A 20,556-nucleotide genomic window follows, 5' to 3' on the forward strand; every position below is an offset into this window, starting at 1 on the left:
TACCACTCTATGAGGGTACTCACAACATCATACACAAAACCCGCTAGATTCTATGCTCGACTTAAAACCAACACTGGTCCCCTCTACACCACTACACAAGGCTTCGGAGCCTGAAAGAAGAATGGTCACAAGACCCCTGAACATGACAACATCCTATCTCAGCTCATCCTTTAAAGGACACACAAAATCCCAAACAAGGAACCCTGCCCATTACACAATTAGGTTCAAACTCAAATCTACACCTCTCAGTCAGACCAACACTTGCCATCCAACACACGGTTACACCACTACATGATTATACAACGACCACTAACCACACCACTCAACAATCATTACACTTAACAACCTCAAGATAGCTAAATAATGAATCTCCCAACAACTATACAATCATTAGTCACCAAAACAATAAAACAATTTATCCTGCACCCAGGTCACAAACCTTCAAAACAAGATCTTTAATAATCAATGATCGTACCACTAACCCTTTATCGGACACTTGGTGCTACCTAACACACCTCATCACCTGAGCTCAACCACTTGAATTCACACTATCACATCGACACAACGCCCAAAACCATACTCTCATTGTTCTTGACAAAGTAAAACAATTATAGACCTTTGACTCGACATTGTGCTAAAGATGAACTGACTTAGGAGAAATGGTTAGCCAGGCCATTCTCATCATTGATCCAATCTCAAGACGTCGTTCCTGTCCTCTGGTCTAAACCTCAAACACAACCCTACATAGTCCACAAAACAACCACGAGATCCACTCTCTAATCAATCAATCACTCTACATAACCTCAACAACTATACAGTCACATATCAACATGCTAAAAGCAACACGACAATCATCCCTCGATCACACAATCATAACAAGCGAAAAACAACACGACACCAAACGTCTCCATCATCGATCAGCACTAAAGATCCTTAATTTCCTCATAACATCCACACCAAGTAAACAACTCATAACATTACTCGATTTCAATTCCCACCCCATCAAAACACACAATGTGACTATCTCATGCCTAAAACCTTAAAACCAAGGTCAATTATTCTTATAGTTTTTCAACGGAATCCCATGGCAACGGCGCCAAAAACTGGTGGTGGAGTGGCCGTCGTCCTACCACAAGCTTAAAGAGTGTGCATTAAGGTGAAGGCCAAGTTTTACATTTATAGAAGCCACTACTACCTTTCACTATAAATATAGCTAGGGCGAATAGGGATCGTCCCAAGGGATTGTGAGGGTCGAACAAGGTTGTGGAATCGCCATTAGGGCTAGTAGGTCGAGTGATCAAACAATTGGTGGTTGGTTGATTAGACTAGAGAGCAACTAAATTAAACTAAGTGATAACAAAAAAATGCAACTAAAAGCAAATATGAGAGAGAAGAGTCTTGGGGTTTAGAGATCACCATAAAGCAATGCATTTCTATACCATTGACAAGTAACTAATGAGGGCAAATGGTGTGTTGCAATATTGATGTGTGTGTGTGTTTGGTTGATTCAATAAGCAAGGATGACTAGTTAAGCATGTATTGTCTAAACATCATGTGAAAGGCACAATATATCTAAGCAATGAAGCATATATTGTCTAAATAGCATGTGAAAGGCACAATAGATCAAAACAAGTCATTAATCCTTTCATTAAGCTCACAATCCAAATACAACACAAGGTTAGAGACATATGCTACTTGCATTCAAAAGCATAAATCATCAAACAACAAGCATGGATTGTCCTCCCATTTAATACTACACTACAACTACACTACATCTACACTACTAGCATGAAAAAAAACTAAGGGAGAGGCACAATCCATCAAAGAATAAGTATGAACCATCAAGAAAATCACAAGAGCATTCCATTAAGCACTATGTTTTGACAATCTCTAAATCTATGACATCAATACACATAGACATGCATCAATAACACAAAATCTAGAGACAAGCACATGAACATCTACTCTAACATATATAGACATATGGATAGAAGGAAATGATCAATTGAAAGCATTTAACCACATAAATCATTGAACAATCAAGATTTATATATATCAAAGTGTCAAAACATTAATTATAACACTAATCCCTCAATAATACACAAGATTCAGATATAAAAAACATGCTTGGGGCTAACTTTAGCCCAAGAGGATGTCTAGCCACTCATGGTGATGTTGCTCCAACCCTCAAGGGCTAACTCCATGGAAGAAATCTGCTCCTTGTTGATGAAGAATCTCCAATGGTGTCTCTAGCCTCCTCTTCCTCTAAGCTTGCTCTCCAAGAGATGATATGATATAATATTGGCTCCCTCTTGTAAAAAGCAATCCTTATCCTTATATAGGTAGGTTAAGTGACACCCAAAATGAGCTGGGGTCATGCACACAATATTCCCTAATGATTGGATAAAGGACAACTTTCAATGAGCTGAAAATTTAACTTTTTTGCACTGGAGGAAGTTAGATCAATCGAACCTTGGACTTGGATCGATCGAACTTGGCTGAGATCTATCGAACTTAGGCTGGATCGATTTTCAATGGTAGCGCTTTTTGGATAAAGAGAAATCTGAGATATTTTGAAGATATTTTTGGGAAAAGGACAAAAGTGTTTGATAGGGTGGTATAACTAGATAAGATCAATCATTTGGATAAGGACAAAGCAGTTCGATCGATCGAAGAATAGTGTTGGATCGATCGAACTTTTGAGATCTCTGAAAATGTCATCATGGCTCTGATCCATCTTAAAGTGCTGAGATTGATCATGTTAGATCGATCGAACTTTGATCTGAGATCGATCGAAGATGTTGATTTCCACATTTTTCTTCCTTTTGCTTCCACTTAGCTCATTTCTTTGATTCATCCCAGAATTGCTTCAATTAAGCTCTTGTTTGGCTGAGTTAGCTTATTTTCGGGATAAGTGCTTGAAAATGAAAATAATACGAAATCAATCTAAAACGGTAAAGTAAGATAGATAAAGGTACTAAAATGCCTAAGCTTAAGGGGTTTAAATACGCACTTTTCAACGCTCATCATCCCATAATCACGCTCTAGCTGCAAAACATTCAAACAATACCAACACCTGTCCTCAAGACACTGCTAGAATCAATCACCTCAAAAAACATCCAAATACATGAGTCACATCACATCACCTAATTATCCTTAAGCCGCGATTCATGACACATTTCCTAGCCATCACCGCTAATACTAAACATCAGAAACACAACCCCTATTCGGCAACCCATGCCTCACATCCTACTAGTCAAAACTACTCTCAAAACAAACATTATAAAAACCAAAGACTCCACCTCCCTCCGTGGAAGTGAGTCGACCCCTTCAATCAGGACCTCAATCAATGAACTCTAACAACGTAACAAACCACTCATAAATCTGTCCGCCTACGGATGCGCACAACTCCTAGATGGAGAACAAGTCTCACGACAAATGACATCTTTGCCAGGACTAGAACAAATGGAAAGGGTAATGAACCCCGCTCTCACAAAAGACTGACAATTCACACCTAAATGCACCCGACACCCTGTCACACGCTACTCACCAATCGTCCAACTGTGGACACCTAATCTCACCTGAGATAAAATGAACTTTTTAAACACAAGGAGAAGAACCAACTGGAAACACATACAGGACTACGAATGTAATTCTAGGCGACCTCGCCACCTACGGACCATCAAACACAAACACAGAACCCCACATACGCTGCATAGCGATACTCATGCCAACTAAAACCAACCAGATAAGAGCACTAATGCTCACGACACTCGATCACTAGAAACAATCATAGCACTTTGGACACCGCATTCCGTCCCATCTGGAAACTGTCACTCCCAAATGACAACCTCAAAACCATAAAATGACACTTTACCACCCATTACACCTTCACTTTTCAAACGACATTACCTCAAACACGGTGCACACAAGACCCGTGACCTCAGTTACAACAACCCGTTGACTCCTTAAAGAAAAAGGTACCTATCCGGCAACACTGCTCTCGCTGGTTCTAAAAACTAAGCCATCCACAATCGCCTCAACTGGCACATAACCACATCATCTACTTGACAACATACAACAACACTCACAATTATAATCCATCCTCGAATTATACCTGAAACCATTATGCTCATCAATGCTAAATATCACTCCATAACGCCTCTACTACCACTCATTCGAAACAACGGTTCAAACTTATCACCCAACCAAACCATCAAGCCACAACTAAGTGATTCTTCTTCAAACATCCTTAAGGTAACATCATCAAACAAGAAATAACCATTCTTCTCGATACTCCCCCCACAACAACCACTATTTACCACTAGGAAAGAACCTCTATACGGTAATGCCATGCCGACAAATCCTCAAAATAAAATGGGCACAATCTCAGAATGCTCAACACCCAACAGTCTCCTCAAAACCACCAACTATGCAATCAATCGTTAATACTTAACCAACTATTTAAACCACTCTTTCTAAGGTGATCTACATGCTTAAACAAGAAAACTTCATGTCCTAAGTTCAACATCATTATTTTTCCTCATTCCTGTTCCAACATTATTGCCATTACCATCACTATCCCCATTACTCATTAGACCGAACACTTACCAAAAGAAAACACCAATAAAATGCTAGAAATAAATGCAATTACATACCTTTGACTATAGGGGGTCCCTCTGGTGACTCAATAGGAGAAACAACTGGACTAACTATACGACCCTGAGTCTCCCATTCCTATGATTTTCCAAGCTGAACACCAATTTGTGATACTGAAGGTCAAGTCGGTCCTTACCCTGAACCTACCCCACCAACTGGAGTTCCACCTCTCTTGGGATAATCCTTCTTCCTATGATCAGGCTAACCATATATAAAATAAACTCCAGAACTAGGCAGATTCCAAGGGCACTCCACTTTCAAATGACCTGTTTGTTTGCACCTATAGCAAGCCCTCTCGACCTTAGGGGATGTCTCCAGCGATGACGCAAAAACAACGGGAAAATGAGAAGAATCACCCTTTAACATCTTTCATACATGACTCTCGGACAACATCTCCACCTCCTTAGCCTGACTCCATGAGCCCCTATCTCCCTGTCTGTCCAAAACCTCTATTCTCTCCGACTGTACCATTGACCTCTGAGTCTCTATGACTATTACACGTACGAAGTTTTTCATTGCCTCAACCAAATTCTTAACCAAAAGGTCCCAATCAAAGAGCTCGTCCTACTCCCTACCATCATCTGCTTCTCTACGTCTCTTCAGAGGCATGACTCTAAAAATGGCAAGAAAAGAGTCAAATACAACACAATCATGCGACCTTGACACAAAGCTTTGAACACTTACATAACTCGAAACTGAGACACAACACTTAAGAACACACTAAACAACTTACCCCATAAAACCGTGTCCTTCCCAAGCATGTACACCTATCACAAAATCGTATACAAAGCTGTATGCTAACCAGTTCTAAGTATACATGACGTACGACACCATCATCATAACTTAAGCCTATAATGGGTGATGAAGTCATAATTTCTTAACATGGAAACACATAACAAATAAACATGCTTTCACTTAACATATACACTTCATTTACATATACCGACATCTAGACACGTAAGCACATAGCAAATAGGCATGCCTTCAAAACTGCAAACATATAAGCATGTGATCACATAAGCAAATAAACAAGTAAGCAAGTAAACAAGTAGGCATGCTTCTCAAACATTTAAACACTTTAACACGTAGTACATAATCATGCAATTCAACTTCCCCATGCAAACCTAAGTAGGCCTCTACCTATCATCCTAATAGTATTCGAACCATTGCTCTGATACCAATTTCGTAACGACCCAAACCCGTGGGTCCGAACCGTTAACCTGGTTCCAAACCGAACCCAGGGTTAACTAAGGACAACACCGTATTTTCCTACGTTAACACTTGACACACGAATCAGTCCAGGGTCCAAAATACACCAAGAACACAGTTTTACAAGGTGCTCACATGTGTAGGTCAAGAGGGAAGGGTTAGCCGGCTGATGGCCTTTAGTAGGCTGGCTGACAGAGCAGGTTTGGTCGACTGACCTACATCGTCGGCTGGCTGAAACGATAGTGAAACTTATATGCTCTCAGGACTCTACTATAGTAGCTTGTCGGTCAGCTGGTGGCAAGGTTTGATCGGCCAAACCTGGGGTTTCGGTCGGCTGATGGTGAGGATCAGCCGGCCAAAACAAGGCTTTAGGCCCCTAAACTCACTGGAATGGTCACCAACTGTACTCTTTATGTGCCACGCCTATGCTAGATCTGTTAAGCATCCAAGTTCCGAATTCACGGCAACCAAATATGACATTATACAATTGAGTGGCATCCATAATTGGACGAAATAAAACTTCATTTCCCATTCATCACGAATATTTCCATAGTCGTAAGTTTACATCAAAATGTTACTAAGCGTTATAGTTACAACACATAGCCATGGTTTGCAAAACAAATACACTTTACAAAGATTTGAGACTTTACAAAAGATTGGCAATACACAAAAGATAACAAAAAAAAAAATGGATTTCTAATCCTTCTTAAACTTGTGAAGGGTCTACATCCACTACTTCCTTTTCGAGCCCTAAAAAATGTTAAATAAGGGGTGAGCAAAATTTGCTTAGTAGGTGGTGCCTAAGACATATCTCTTGTGACCTTGTGAATCCAAATAATGAATAGGAATAGAGGATAGGGGTCATGCTATACTGGAAAAGAGTACAATATCAATTCCAAACTCAAATAAATAATGTCGTGTTATGAAATGCGATGCCATGTATGTCGCTCCCCATTTTCAAAATCACTTCCATCACATTTCAAACTGTTAATATAACCCGTCCGTTGGTGACTCTGTGGCTATACGAGAGAAGGATTGGCTACTGTCCCTAACCTTTGGTACCTCCGCAACGTCATTTGGGGCCCAGATAGCTCAACCACGCTAGGGTGATTTCCCTAGTTTCCTCTAGGTTACATTAACTCCACGGACCTTTGGTACCTCTTCGACGTTCAGGTTTTCAAAAAAAATCCTTTTTATCAAAACTTTTTCCCAAATTCCCTTTCTTTTATTTCTTTAAAAACATCATTCCCATTTCCTCCCAATGAAGTGCATGGATGCTTCATACTTTCAAATGTCCTGCTAACAAAAATTTCAACCTAGGCAAATTAATTATTCACAATATACGTGCATTGTAGAAAATCTCTAAAATTTTATATCATGCTTCCAAGTCACAAAATTCAGCACATACAACACAATAGGCATGAAATATAAACATATAGGCATGCTTTTCATATAAATCAACTTAGACACATATTCTTGAACTTCATACACAATAATTAAATCATTTTAGAGGTAATCAACACAAATTAAGCATACTAGGCAACAATTAACAAAGGAAATTCACAAAGGAACAAGAAATTTCGTAGATTAGGAACCCCTACCTCAAATTTGTAGAAAACCCTCAAATGGGTTCAAAATTTTGAAATTCTTAGAGTGGCCAAAAACTGAAATTGCTTACATCAACTTGAAGATCTCACCGAGCTCTTCGATTTGTCACAAACGGCACCCAAAAACTCCAAGGAATGAAAGAGTAATTGAAGCTTGAATTTTTCTTGAAAAGAAAAGAAAAATGAACAAGAAAGAGAGAGAAAAGGGAGCTTACGGGAGAGAAGATAAAATGAGGTCAAACATGGCCTCTTGGCCATTAATATGGAAGTAGTGGGTCCCACCACTAAAGGATTTTTTTTTTGGATTTATTTTCCACCATAAAATTATATATATATATGCTCCAATTATATCATAGCGACACAATTTAGCACTTAAACAATTTACTTAGGCACAAAAATAATAGTGCATGGTATGCAAATGACCTGAGACACAACTTCCGTACACAACAACTCTGGTAGTGAGTTCCACCCGAGACTGTCCAGTCCGAAAAACTAAAAAAATGCCGAAATAGCAACCTTTACATTTTAAAGAGTCTTGAACTCAATGAAATGCCCCAATCAACTCTCGGACACACTCGGCACACCCCACGGTGTCCGGCACGCAAAGCGAGAAAAGACGAAAATGCCTTCGAAAAATTAAAAAATTCCAGAAATTAAAAAATTGTAAAATTTGGAAACATTACATTCTACCCTCCTTAAGAGATTTCGTCCTCGAAATCTACCCTCCTTAAAGAAGGAGGCCCACTACTACACACCTTCCCGAGAAACACCTCACCAAACCGCAGAGCTAAGAACTCAACAACCTTATTGCCTTTGACACCCGATGCCAATAGGCAATCACACACTGTCGTCAGAAAAACCTAATGCTCACCACCCTATGAGGGTACTCACAACATCATACATAGAACCCGCTGGATTCTACACTCGACTTAAAACCAATATTGGTCCCTCTATACCGCTACACAAGGCTTCGGAGCCTGAAAGAAGAATGGTCACAAGACCCCTAAACATGACAACATCGTATCTCAGCCCATCCTTGAAAGGACACACAAAATCCCAAACAAGGAACCCGGCCCATTACACAATTAGGTTCAAACTCAGATCTACACCTCTCAGTCAGACTAACACTTGCCATCCAACACACGGTTACACCACTACATAATCATACAACGACCACCAACCACACCACTCAGCAATCATTACACTTAACAACTTCAAGATAGCTAAAAAATGAATCTCCCAACAACTATACAATCATTAGTTACCAAAACAATAAAATAATTTATTCTGCACCCAGGTCACAAACCTTCAAAACAAGATTTTCAATAATCTGTGATTGTACCACCAACCTTTTATCGGACACTTGGTGCTACCTAACACACCTCATCACCCGAGATGAGAGCATCGATATGCATGGGACATGTATGAGAAGAAAATGGAATGGGTTTACAAGTGCTCCATCATCCAAGTGGGAGATTGTGATACCCCCCAATCCTGGAATGTGGGTTGATCAAGTCCTCGCCCAAGAACCGGGGGATATCAAAACAAATTGATATTTTATAATGAACTCAGAATACAAAAGGATAACTAATACCGCTGAAAATGAAAACTTAAAAAATATATATATATTTAATCCTTCGAATAAATCCAACAATTTCCAACAGTAAATAATCCTTTAAAATACAACTCGGGAATCCGTATCATGTACCCCTAATAAAATTCCATAATTGAAAATAATAATAAATGTTTAAAACTAAATATTAAAGACATAATGAAGAATCCTACGTTGACGACACCGTAAAAGTGATGAAGAGTAGTCTCTGCTTTGCATGAATAACTTCTAAACCTATAACTCATGAGGACCTGAAAAATATAACGAAGATGGGTCAAAACCAACGAATAAGTTCTCATGAACAAAAAAACCCTAGCCAACTCATGTAATATTTACATAATCAATATATGTATATACATATATATAAACACACACTAAAGACTTTCATTGGACTTAGGGCAGACTTAACCGGATAGTAAGTATCTCATGCAAAGAGCACATATGGTAGTCACGAGTCCTCCTTCTACCAAGGCACACACATCCCTATATCTAGCTCCATCTCAACCGGCAATATACTCCTCAATCCTAGTCACTGATCACGAGACCTCAAGCTCGTATCATGGTATATCAATAATATAAATACCTAACTAGCCATATCTTAACAATAACAAAACCACATATAAAAATACCGTAACCACATCTTAACAATGGCACGACCAGGAATAAAATATTGTAACCATATCCTGATAATGACACAATAAATTACAACAATAAATTCCCAAAAAGGATAAAGATAAGGGTTTAGATTACAAGATTAGGGCTCATCCAAGCTCTGAAGAGAAGTCTAGCCACTCATGGAGGAGGTGGATGTGGTCATGGAACCCTCAAGGGCAATCTCCAAATATGGCTTCATTTTCTTCCTTTTGATCTTCTTACTTGAAACCCTAGAGATCTAGAGTCATTCTTGCCTCTTTTCCCTAAAACCCTAATTTTAGAGAGAGAAAACTATCTAACTAAATGTCCATTTGATGAAATATTAGCTCACCCATTACAAAGTGGTTTAATTCCCCTTTTATACAAGACCCTTGGAGGCCAAAACAGGTCAGAAATAAACCCCAAAATCATTTAATCCCGCAACCCCTTTGGTAGGTGAAGATCCGGTAAACTGCGCACAAAAATATCCTGCCAGCACAAGTTGCGATCGATTGCAACTTGGCTATGATCGATCGCAACTTAGTTGCGATCAATCACAACTAGCTGGCAATGTTCTATCTTATCCAAGCTTTGGCTGATGTGGTGTTGATGTGGCTGCGATCGATCGTGGATTTCCTACGATAAATTGCAGGTTGTACTGAAAACTTGGGCTAGTTTGTTGACGTGGCACGAAATGCTGACGTGGCAGTACAATCGATCGCACCTGGCCTACGATCGATCGCAGACCCCTTTTTGGCAATTTTTTTTAACTTTTTTGGATTTCTTGATGTATTTGCATGACTCCAAAAAAGCTTTAATAGACTATTTTTAGCCTATTTGAACCCTATTGACCTGAAATTGACAAAAATACAAATTAGAACTAAAACGGAAAATTAAAGATAGATGAAGGACTAAAATACCATAACTTAGGGCTAAATTGTTCAACATTTAAGCACTTATCACACCTCTAAACTTGGAAGAATTTATCAACTTTAATGAGAACATCTTCAATTATCCCACGAGGTTTCTTAATAGACCGGTCGACAAGTTGCAAGACAACCGATGCGGGTTTCAATTTCCCCAAACCTAATTGAAGATACACCGAGTAAGGTTTATATTACACTTGCAAAGAACCATTGAAACTTTAGGGTATACACATACGCTTCATCCTACTGAATCACTCGTTTACTCACCATAGTTGATATTTGTTTTTCAGGCAAGGAGGTTCTCTTTTTGGATGTTCAACATCCCTAGCTTTGCTTGAGTAGCATTTGGATTTCTTTTGTGTACTTTTGACATGCAAGTGTTAGCATGATTCAGTTATCTTTAGGTGTTGTAAATGTTTAACTTGTTTAGAAGCATGCATTGCTTCCTTTTTGTTGTGTAATATTGAATTACCCTTAGTTTTAAAAAGGATATAATTGAAATTTTATTATTTATTTTATTATTTTCAGTATTTATTTTATTATTTTTAAGTGCTTACGTGGCTATGTGTGAAATTTGAATTACGTGTTGTTTGAATTGACTTATTGGTTTAATTGAATTACGTGTTTAATTGTATTTTATTTTTTTTGTAATTGAATTAAATTCATTTTAACTTGTTTAAATGCTTTGTTATTTTATTTAAATGAGTTAAATCGGTTTAAATTATTAATGAATTGAATTGTAATGTTAATTAGGGTTCGAGGTTGGTATATCTCACGCCGACTCAATTAGGTTTTCCATGGTGGATTAGGATTGGGCTTAAGGTTTAGATTAGTGCCTATATATATATTGTTATGTGTCTTCAAAAGGGTTTAGAACCCTATACACATACAGTAGGATGGAGAGAAAACAGAGAGAGGTTGTGGGGGAAACAGAACAACCTAGGTGAAGGTCTCGGCTGTGGTTTAAGGGTCGGACTTAGGAGAAGGGAAGGCTGAGCAGTAGGAGGTGGAGTGGACAGTAACTGGACGTCGCCAGAAAACTTAGGAAGATGGCAACAAAGTTTTGAATCCATAACTGTAGAGGCAAGTTTTATTCTCTCCTCTCCCTTCGGCTTGTGTTCTGTGCACCTAGATGGTCTCTAGGGTTTAATTAATCATTAACTGAGTTTCACATGTATAATAGATGCTATATTGATGATCTGTATGGGTTAAAATCTGATTAATTACAGTTCATGCGTATTTGATATCAGTGTGTTTCTTAAAGCATGAAAAGTCTGTAGAACTTGTAGTTTCTGTATTTGATTTCAACCGCTGTAAACACACCATGGAGATTATACTAGACATAGTTAGGACTCTTAGGAACTGTTGCAAAACGAAACAGATAGGTTGAGAGTGGCCGGAGAAGAAGCAGAAGGTCGGAGGAGGTTTAGGTATTTTTTTTTAAGATTGAGCCTGCTCTTTTTTTTAAAAAAAAAAAATTGAGCCTGCTCAAAGTGTTTGGAGCCGGCTCTTTTTTTTTAATGGAGCTTGCTCAAAGTGTTTGGAGCCGGCTTTTTTTTTTTTAATTGAGCATGCTCAATGTTTGTTTGGAGCCTGCTCTACGAGTTTAAGAGCAGACTCCCTTGTTTTCGTGAAATTTGGACTTTTGGGCACTATTTGGGGACTTATTTGGTGTTCTGAAATGGTTTTTGAAGTGCACTGTGGGTTTTAAACATAATTTCATGAATTATTAAAGTCTCACATGGCAAAAATTATACCCATAGACTAGTGGATGAAATAGTATTAAACTATACAATTTAACATACTGTTAATGGACGGGTGGAACTGAACTGTTCTGGAAAAATTCTAGGACTGCACAGAATGATTAAGAAGTTAATTTTAGGTGTTAATAAGACTTTAATTGATTAAAGTTTACCCCTAAATTAACGGAACAAACCGTATAAAATTTATGCATTTCTTTATACGGTTAATGGATGGAAGAAAACTTAAATTGCCTAAGCTTAATTTTGGCAATCTAGCGGGATCTAGTATGTTTATAAATCTTATTTTGGTTGCATGCTAGGATCATTTAATTAACAAGTTTGATCTATGCATATCTTGGATGTTAATGGTTGAATTACTATATTCTTTTCTGCAGTTACTTCGACTATGGATTTGGATTTTACTTGCTAGACTATCAAATTGTTTATGCAATTACTTGGATTAAATGTTTGGATTCTAATTGCTGGATTATTAAATTGTTTATGCAATTACTTGGATTATGGATTGGAATTTTTATTGCTGGACTATTAAACTGTTTTAGTAACTACAGGAATGGTATTTTGGGATTATAGTTAATGTATTGTTTCAATTCTGTTTTATCAACTATTTGGATTATGTGGATTTATGTGATGTACTGATTGAGTTATTGCATCATTTACGGATCATATGTATGGTATGCACCGGTATGGGACGGTGGTATATGGAGGGACGTATTAGATCAAAACGCTAATTCCAATCCATTCATACATACGGAATGGATTAACTAAAATAGTTAAATCCTACATGGTTTCATGTCCTATCAACTAAAACAGTTGAACGACATGTTGGATGGTTGTTTATATTTTCTATTAGTATAATGGATAGGGATTTAATTAAAACATTTAAATCCTAATTTTATGTCGTGTCATGGCAACGAACTGTTGAGCGGCACTACATTGGTTTGGATGAGAATTTATATATATAAATTATGATACCGCGATCTAAGCTTGAGTCTCATAGTTGACGGTTAGGGAGCATTTATGCAGTAGGATGCGTAGCTAGCTATGTTGGTTGAGGTATACCCTGTTAGGCTTAGGTAGTTATGCCCACTCAGGTGCGTTTTTGTATGTTGCCTTCTATTCAGGTTGAGACCCTCAGCATAGCCTAGTGAGAGTCATGTAGTGTGGTTATATGTATATATCTATTTACGGACTGTATAGATATGGTTGAAACATCTAGGATGTATCTGCGTATCGGGTCTCTGTTTGGATTGTAGTTAGGATAGAACTTGTTCGTGGGCCTGATGCACTATTATTTTTCAGGTAACGGACGGTATCAGGTCTTAGAGCTTGTTCGTGTTGAGCAGAGACGACTACTCACTCTACCGACGACGTAGGCAGTTCCTATATGATTTAGCATTGGAATCCTTTCCGGTGGTTCATTTCTCAGTGTTGGTTTTATTAGGGGTCCACCAGATGGATTCCCAAGTTATATTAGAATTGGAGAAGTTGGATGTATCAGATTAATACTTTATTTATAAAAAATTTATTTTGAGGTTTTCAGTTTTGGTTTATCATTCTAGTTTCTTTTCAGTAATTTATTTATTCCTGTTTTCTTATTTATATTCTGTGTTCGTTTATTACTAATTGGTTTGATATCCTCGGGTAATCAGGCGTGGGCCATGCCAACCCGCATCTGGAAATCCGGGGGTATCACAAATATAAACCTAACTTATTTTGATGCTATTATAACATATATGTAATGAGGCCAAGGGCCAAACACTTTTGATGTATGGAATGTATTTCAATTTTCAGCATATTTTTACTTCCTTGACGTAGTTTCATCTTAGGGGCATTTTGGTAATTTTATGTTGTATAACATATGTGGTTTAGACCATGGTTGATTAAAGGACTCATTTTTAGGGGGTGCTTCACAAACTTTTTCCAAAAAGACCTATTTTTGCTTCAAAAAATAAGTATTTTCAAAAACTTCACGGTCGCAGCCCAGCCATTTACGATCGATCCTAGCTTTTTACAATCGAACCTAACTTTTTTACGATTGTTCGCACTGGGCACTTGACAATTTTTTTGTAAAACTTCGGAATTGCATAACTTCTTCATTCTAACTCCAAATCAAGTGATTTTTGGGTCTAAATTTATTAATTTTTTTGTTTTCTATCCAATGGTATGCACGGTGACATCCAATTCTGTTTGAAATGACCATTTTACCCCCAGTGGTCCACTTTGTCCGTTTTAAACCCTAGCTTCCACAATTATTTTCTTTGGAGTCTCGTGACTTCTCAGGAAGTCACTCTGGCATCTTAGAGGTGGTATTCACCTCTAAAAACTTCTTCCCTTTCATTGCTTTTACACTTAGGATTCGTTATTGGATCAACTTTTGGGTTACTCGCTGACGTACCGGGTTCTTCGAAATTCGGGTAGTCATTGGCATCCTTGCCGTTGTCCCTCTTCTTGCTGGCCAATCCCTCTCTTTCTTCCTTTTCCTCTCTGGCTGCCCCTCGCACTCTCTCTCTTTACTTTCTCTTAAATGGATTTTCTAAACCCTTACAATACACACCCTACATATATATATATACTAGATGTAATCCTAATCCTAAAGCATGTCTGACAACTATACACACACACACACACATATTATAACCCACATTATCATGATCTCGTTCCAAGTAGCCCGAGACTCATCTAGTTGGTCTAGCTACTACAAGTTCAACCCATATTTAAAATAAAAATAATAAAATAAAATAAGACTATTAAATATTTAATTTAAAAAATTATAAACAAATCCAATTTACACATAAAAAAATGCACACAAATAATTCAAATAAATAATCAAACCATTTAAGCACATAACACATAGCCAAATAATTAATTAAAAATGCAATTAAATTAATTAAATAAATGCCATGAAAATTAGGGGTATTATAGAGATTGTTGTGGTTTTGTGAAGTCTGATCACGTGTTGATTACGTGAAGGATTTGGGAGGTTAAATTTGTTGATTGGGTTTTCATGTTAGCTACTGGAAAGTTTGAACTGGTTCAAGGTTTTTTGAACCGGTTCAACTAGAATTGTAAAATTAAACTTTGACTGGTACCAACGTTGAACCAGCTCAAGGATCATTTGAATCTGTTCAAGTTGGGCAGTGAATTACACAACGTAACACAACAAACTTGACCCTATGTAATGACTCAAATCCACTGGATTCGAATCATTAAACGGGTCCCTACCTGACCCAAAATTATCCAAGGGTAATATGGTCCTTTCACGTTAAACTTGTATATTAAAGTCCAACAAGGACAAGATGGTCATTTGTCATAATTCTAATGGTCTGAGACTCAAAGGGCAAAATAGTCATTTACTTGTATCACATAATAAATAAGATAAAATTCAGGGCAATATAGTCATTCCCATGGTTAAAATATAATTTTTGTATTTTACTGGACCTTATAATGTGTAACAATACACTTGAGTGAGTGGTCAAAGGGCAAAATGGGAAAATAAGTCACAAATGTTTACTACACAGGAACCGGTCAACGTGTATACATCACACATCAACTGGTTTGGGACGTGAATAGTGAAAAGCCCACTTCCAGCATACCGGTCGATGTATGGAAGACTACACGTCGACTGGTTAAAGACTTGTACAGTGGAAATGCTCACTGCCAAGATACCGGTCAACATATGGGAAGTTACATGTCGACTGGTTCAGGTCATTCGGTTGACATATGGCATTTCACGTCGACTGGTTCTGGGTTATCCACACTCAATTGCTCACTGTCCAAAGAAAAACTGAGATACACCAATTTTGATAACCAACCACCTACACCACTACACTAAAGTACATATTTAAATACATTTCAACATCTAATACAATAACAACAACCACATTGTTAACATAATTTGCACACGTTACATAAAATACTCTAAAGGATTAAGTGTAGTTAACTTAATTACATTTCCCCAATGGCCATACACAAAATGAACTTGAATATTTTGCATGTTGCAAAATACTACATTTTGAGTCAACACTTTACAAAATTAAGCCCAATTACAAAAGATAGCAAGAAGAAACATTTTTCTACTTCAAACTAAGGCTGGGGTGGATTAACGTCTGCCACTTCTTTTCCCGAACCTGAAAATGTTAAAATAATGGGGTGAGCTAAACCCTCAGTAGGAAGTGTCTAAGACACACTTCTTATGAGCCCGTGAATCCACGTCAGGAATAGGTAAAAGAAAACGGGATCATAACATAGGGGGTGCATGGCAACAACTACAACGACAAGTATATAACAATTATCCCCCAAACACGTACACCATATATTCTAGTGAAGTGCAATGTCATGCAAATGTCGCTCTCCATATCCGAAACATTTCCATTTCAACATCCAAACCGTTAGTGTAATTCGACCCAAGGCACCTCCAAGGCGTCACGAAAGGAGGATTGACTAACTATCCACGACCACAAGGCACCTCTAAGGTGTCGTATCCAGCCTAGTTAGTTCAACCACACTCTCTTCTAGACTACACTAACATCACGGACCACTAGGCGCCTCCTAGGAGTCCGGTTTTCGCAAACACCTTTATAAAACATTTTCCCAAAACAATTTCGTTTGTTTTAAAACACTTCCCCCCCCCCGCGCCCCCTCCCCTTTTTTCCCAATGAATGCATGAATGCTTCATGCTTCAATTCATCAATTCCATCATAAGAGTTTACATATGCTTTTATAATTAAATCATTAAAATACACAACTTATGCTTTCATTTCACATTTCTCTAACATATCAAGCATATAAATCACAAAATTTCATTTCACACAAGCATGTTTAAGCACAATATATCAAATAACACCTTGTCACAAATTCATACATGGCATTTAAACAATTTTCAAGAACTTATACTAATTAAACATGTAATTCAACAATTTATAAGAATTAAATTCACAAAAGCATAAGAAGAACCATGTATTAGAGACCCCTACCTCAATGGAGATGAAAACCCCCACAACTCAAAATCAAAGCCCTAATTTTGAAAATTCAAAGATGGCCAAAATGGTGAATTGCTCCTATCCAAGCGTAGGTCTCAACAAGCTCTTCGATTTGCCGCAAACGGTACCCAAAAATTCTCAAAATTGAGAAAGAAATCAAAGATTGAAGTTTAGAAGAAAAGAAAAAGAAAAAAGGCAAAAAAAGAAAGAAAGAGAGAGATGGTCGGGACAGTGAGAGAGAATGAGACCAATGTGGTCTCTTGGCCTCAAAATTAAAGTAGATGGTGGGCCCCACTTAAAAATATTTTTTTCTTTTCTTTTCTTTTTAATTTCTACCACTAATATATATATATGCTTCAATTATATCATAGCCACACACTTTAGTACTTAAATAATTTACTTAGGCACAAAAATAATAATGCATGGTATGCAAATGACCTGAGACATAACTCCCGTACACAACAACTCTGGTAACGGTTTCACCCGAGACAGTTCGGTCCGGAAAATTGAAAAATGTTGAAATGATAACCCTTGCATTTCAAAGAGTCATGAACTCAATGAAATGCCCCAATCAACTATCGGACACAACCGGCACACTCCACGATGTCCGGTACGCAAAACGAGAAAAGACGAAAATGCCCCTGAAAAATTTAAAAATTCTCAAAAATGGAAAATAGTTAAAAACAGAAACATCACAAACTAGTTCAAGTAGGAGCTAGGCCAGTTTAACTCTCTTGGGAAGCTACATAAAGTGATTTCCTTATTAGTTTTGGACTCTACAAAAGACAACTTCTTGTGGGACAAGTTATATTCCAATGTTTGGGACTATATATATCAACCCTAAAAAGATTTTAGGGCATGACTTGATGATGAGAGGATTATCATACGTATTGTATGATTGATTAATTTGTGCCAACACAGGAGAGAACAGTTGAGAGAGATTGAGAGAAAATACTATATTGTAATTCTTCATTTTTTTTCCATAGTGGAATTGTTTGGTGCGCTCCATGGACGTAGCCCTAATCTTTGGGTGAACCATATATATCTTGTGTTCTTTTGTGTGATTGTTTTTATTCTTCGTGATTGCTTATGTTTACTCCTCGAACAATGTTGTTTTTTGCATTTCTGCCACAACAGTTCACCGTCGTTCTCGCCGTGGGTCCAGGTTTGGGCGGAAGAATTAGAGAGTTGGGTTTCGAATAAGAGCGGATTGAATAGTCGAGCATGAATTGACATCAATGAACTGAGTCAAGACAAGACGACGGCAATGCAAGGAGCAGCAGGATTGAACTTACCACCGCGGGACTGTTCTTATCGGTAAGCATGGATGACTTGTTCTTATCGGCTAGCATGGACTATTGACTATGATGAACGGCGATGAAGCAGACGGAACCGGCAATAAAACACCGAGCTTACCCAGTGGCAGCGAGTAGTAAATGTAATAGTCGCGACTCCAACGATGGTAGTGAGTTCAACGACGACCAAAGATGAATCGACGGCGACAAGGATGAATGAAGGACTAAACCGACGGTGCACTGAATGTCGACGGCGCGGAGGATGGTGATGATTTGTAATTGGGTTTTGCGATTTTTTTATATTGTTTTCTCCTCACTATATTGGAGTTGCATCAAAGCCCTACACTACAACCGTAAACATACCTTCCATTTATCCACTTACGTGTGTTCCACAAAATCAACAGGCACACAACCTTGAACCCCGCCAGTTTCCATATCAGCGTACTACCATTCATATCCCTTACTTGAGGAGGTCATCCCTTGCAATCACAGTGCCTTTTCAAAGAACCGCAGCGCTTTTTTTCTTTCTCCTCACTGTATTGGAGTTGAATAAGATGGGTTTTGGTTTGGTTTTTATTTATTTTTATTTAACTTCAAGTGAGGTTGCTTTGGGTACCCTTTTTAGTCATTTCACAAAAATATTATTATTATTATTTTTTATATATTTTATAAAATGTGTCAATAAGGGGCATTTTAGTTTAATTTGATCTTAAATGTATAAAGAGGACCTATTTGTACAAATGTCATAATTTAGGGGTATTTTTTGCCCGTGAGGGGTGCAATATGCATTGTAAGTATAGTATATGGTATTTTTTGCACTTGACTTATATTTAGAAGGCTGAAGTTTTATAATAAAAAAGAGCGAATTGCAAAAAATTCCCCTCGACTATTTCCAAGTTGCGAAAAACACCCCTTAAGAATATTTTTGGCCCAAAACTCCCCTCAACGATCCCAAAGGGGTATTTTTAACTTATATCCGTTTAAGTGATTGTTAATTTGAGGGAATTTTTCGGACGAAATTATCCCTTAACAGATTATTCTTCAGACAATTTATTTATTTTCTCTCTTTTCCCTTTGTCCGTCAAGCAAGGTATGTAAATCAGCAAAGAAAAATTACCTAAAAAACAAAAAATGGAAAGCCAATAAAATCATATTTAAGCTATGTACAGTTAATAAAATAAAATTGAATACAACCGCACATAGGAGAGAAAATCCACCATGACGTTGGAATAGAAGATAAAAAAATTAAGCAGCTCATGAACTGCTTCAGTGCATTAGATCTTTAGTAGCCATTATAACAGTTAATTATTTTAAGAAAAATAATTAATAATTTGCTATGTTTCCTTAGTTCAATTATTTCTTTTCCTTAATTGAATTATGCTACTGCAAGGTAAGTGGACTAAAATTGGCAAATAAAAAGCAACATAATTTCTTTTTCATATTTGAATTTTTTAAAAATTGTTTTACTTACTTCGAGAACATGAAATACCCCAAAGTCACTTTTTGAGACGAAATTGTTGTAGTTGATGTATTCAAGTTAAAGATTTAAAAATATGACCGCTTTTAATGTGAAAGGATATCGTTGCCCTCTATTCAATTCACAAGAATCTAATTATAAAGGACATTTAAGTCATTTAGTTTGAGAGAAATGCATTTATTATCTCATCATATATTGTTTTGATTCCACATTACTCAAAAATTGTTTTGATTCCACCACGTACGACTCGAAAATTACATACTATGTGGACGAAGTATATGGGGTAATTTCTGAAAAGTTTACTCACTCTTATTATTAAGATGGCTTTTTTTTTTGTTTTTTTTTTTTCTTAAAATTCTTATTATTAAGATGGTAAGAAATCAAAGGAAACATAAT

This window comes from Cornus florida, unplaced genomic scaffold, assembly GCF_030987335.1.
Source record: "Cornus florida cultivar Cherokee Brave unplaced genomic scaffold, ASM3098733v1 CherokeeBrave_3.0.0_Hap2_Chr04, whole genome shotgun sequence".
NCBI classification, from domain to species: domain Eukaryota; kingdom Viridiplantae; phylum Streptophyta; class Magnoliopsida; order Cornales; family Cornaceae; genus Cornus; species Cornus florida.